This window comes from Poecilia reticulata, linkage group LG1 (genome assembly GCF_000633615.1).
Source record: "Poecilia reticulata strain Guanapo linkage group LG1, Guppy_female_1.0+MT, whole genome shotgun sequence".
In the NCBI taxonomy this organism is placed as follows: Eukaryota; Metazoa; Chordata; class Actinopteri; order Cyprinodontiformes; family Poeciliidae; genus Poecilia; species Poecilia reticulata.
The window spans coordinates 17736701-17740035 of record NC_024331.1 but is presented as its reverse complement, the minus strand read 5'-3'; the positions used below and the strand labels follow the sequence as shown (position 1 = coordinate 17740035).

The window sequence follows — 3335 nt, the reverse complement described above, 5'->3', positions numbered from 1 at the left end:
CCTGTAAGTATAACATTATTATATTCAATTAAACTAGCAGCGATAACATCTCTGTTATCATTTTTGTTGTAATAAAGTATAAAGCAGGTTTTAAATCTACAAACAAGAGCGTTTTGGATAATTTGACTCTGATGGAGTGACTGCTTTCTCTCGCTTACTTTTAAACCATTTCTAAGCATCACTGAATGTAATGGATATTAATAATTATAGTGTTAATTGSTTATAGTGTTATTGTTGTAATAAAGCAGAATATGTTCAACCTACAGACGGAGCATCAACGCTTTGCCCGTTCTAGCTCTAAAGAGGTGAGGACTTTCTCTGCTTTACATTTAAAACAATCTTGAACATAAGTTACTGTATCATCACAGAGAAAAGCCTCTGCTGTGTGTGTAATGATAATCTTCTTGATTTCCTTAAAGTCAAGCTCAACTCTCTCGCTGGCTAACCTCATCACTCTTCTCCAAGCAATTATAGCTGCAACTGCAGCATAAAGCCTGCAATGTTACCAGTGACCAGTCAGTGAGTGACCAATTGTTTGAAGTAGTAGATGTTAAACTTGATCTGTTTCTGATCAGGTTATTGAGTTTATGCTACTATTTCACCTCTTCTCATTTCAGGCTCCAAACCTGCTTCTCTGACTAGAATGGTTCTTCACTCAACATTCAGGAAAACATTTTTCCCTTCTGCTTGTTTGCGTGACAAATAAACCTTAAGAATGAAAATCCTCTCTGTGCTGGTTTTTCTTAATAATCATCCAGTCTGATACGGTTATCCTCGTGAGCAGAGCTGGTGCTTATCTCCAGCAGTAACGAGGCAGGGTGCGCCCTGGACAGGTCGCCATCCATCTCTGAGTAAATCATACATAGCAATATTATCCTTTAATTGTTATTTCTCACTCCAGTCTTAGCACATTTACTCAGTTTATAAGAATTAGTGAACATTTTTCCATACCAAAGAAATTCCAAATCCCATCCATCCATCCATCCATCCATCCATCCATCCGGTTTGGAGGTTCAGCTCCTGTCACTTTATCAATTATACATATTTGCGTCGTCTTCTTAGTGTCTGACCTCAGATCACCATAAAGGTTTCTTGTTTTAGCTCAGTACTGATTACCAAATATATTTCTATTTGCTAAAMAATGAGAGTTCAATCTGGAAAGACTCAGACGGAGAAAAAGAAAAAATTTAAAGATTTAATGACAGGAATGAATAACAGTTCTTTGGCGCTCGGACCCCGGCAGCTGATTTGAGCTGAGATTTGATGTGAACTCGATGAACATCCCGATAACTGATTAGGGATGCTCTCCCCCGGGGCCCGGCTCTGGTGGTGGAGGTCGGGAAAGGGTGCTATCCTGGAGAGCCGAAGGATGTGGGTGGAGAAGGGGCAGTGGTGGGTTGAACTCAGCTGGGAACCGGATGACGGCTTGAGTGTGGATCCTTTTATGCAGAGCTTGATTGATGATTGGACGCGCCGGGGAGGACCAGCGCTGAGGTTGGAGATGAGCATGACGCCGATGGGCGAACGAAGGGGGCGGAGTCTTCCAGCTTGAATTTTCGCTATCAGCTACATAATAATGAGAAAGAGATTCTGTTTTACTTTTTTTGTTTTATTGGAGGTGTGCTGAAGTTATTTGGTGCAATTAGCGTATCACTTGTGCCAGGCCCGTGAAGAGACCACTAAAGGGGCAGGTGCTCAAAAAAAAGCGCACATCTAACTGCATTCTAGGACAGAATATTAACAGCCACTCAGCTTTCAGAGTTTAATAAACAATGATAAATTACAAAAATGTGAGATATGCAATCAAAGCTAACGAACATCTCCATATAGAGCATAACACTATGCCTATGTAAGCTATTTTATTAGTAATTTCTTTCTGCTGGTCTTTTTTTTTATAGGAAAGTTTTGCAATATTCAAACCCGCAATTTAGCAAGATATGTAAATCAGAGCTGGACTACCAGACATATTTTGTCTTTACAGAATTACACTATTAAAAATATAAATAAGGGCACAATGCAACCTTTTAGTGTACTGTAATCTATATATAAAAGAGCTGCCTGTTTGCTGCACTTGCAGTGGAGATGAAGACGGTCCATTCAAGAAAGCAGAGCTGCATCAAACTTTAATGTGGAACTGCAGAAAAAAGAAAAAACAAAACAAAAGCAAAAACTGATTTGTTAATGCATGTCATCATGAGAAAAGCCTACTGAGTTTTGCTTAAAAAAAACTTTTTTAAACATTTAAATCACATTTGTCTCATGAAGTGCATTTTTTGCAAAACAAACTTATTTTGCATGTCAGAAATCTTCTTAATATTCTAAGTTTTTGTTGGAGTCAAAGTTTTGCTTGTGATTCTCGTCTTGAGCAGGGTCTAAAATCGCAACAAAAGATTTCTGTCATGATGGGTTTAACGGATCCTACCCACATGCAAGAACACCATAGGAGACGGAGTTATAAAAATGAAAAGTTTATTTTACAGAAGGCAAACAACAGAAAGTGAAGCTGGTCCAGGAACTGCTCGGCTGCTCTCGGAGCACTGAGAAGACAAGGGGAGTGTGGTGAGTTCAAGTGCTGGGAAATGGGAGTTTGTGAATGAGTAATGGGTAAACTTACTGGCTCTGTGTTCAAAACGGCTTGGAGGGGACTGGTAGGTTCAGGGGTTCCTTCAAACTAATGAGTCGTCTCCACGTGAGGCTTGGTGGGTCGGAAAATGGCGTTGGAGGGCGGACAGGAAGGTTTGTCACAAGACAAAAATTAGTTATTTAATTAAAAAGCTTTTTAAACAAAACGATTTGTTTTTTAAAAAAGAAATAATTACAATTCCAAAAGTTTTGATCACACTATTATTTTACTTAACTGAGGTTAGTTTTTTCCCCCCATTGAATAATTGGGAAAACAAATGCAACTTCATACTCTGCGAACCAAACCCTAAAATCTGGATTGAGTTTTTTTCCTCTTCATTAATGACACACTTTTATTACATTCATTATATCTATCATGGTAATGAATATCCTTGTTGGACTTTTATTTAAGTGTTATTCTCCTTCAAGATACATTTACCTAACACCAGAATAAATGAAATGTACATTATACAGCAARGGAAATTAGAAGATTGTACATATATCCATTATGGAGATGATCGGTTTTGGACGGGCGATGTGCCCTTATTGCATAAGCGATACTAAAGAATGACTGATATCAGATACAGGGGAGAAGCTTTTTAGTTGTCTTGCTTTGCTAGCAAAGTCGTTAGCTAGCAGCTAGCTAATATCACAACAACAAAAGCCTAATGTCTGTATGATAAAAATACTGAATCGATAGATAAGAACAGTTT

The 3335-nt window shown here is 38.4% G+C and overlaps 1 long non-coding RNA gene across 1 annotated transcript; it reads left to right on the top strand.

Moving 5' to 3' along the window:
* Positions 1-195: 195 nt before the first annotated feature.
* On the top strand, positions 196-722 carry LOC103465924 (uncharacterized). The gene is made up of 3 exons (XR_533879.1): positions 196-305; positions 420-519; positions 618-722. It is a non-coding gene; the product is annotated as an uncharacterized LOC103465924 (long non-coding RNA).
* The last annotated feature ends 2613 nt before the right edge of the window (positions 723-3335 follow it).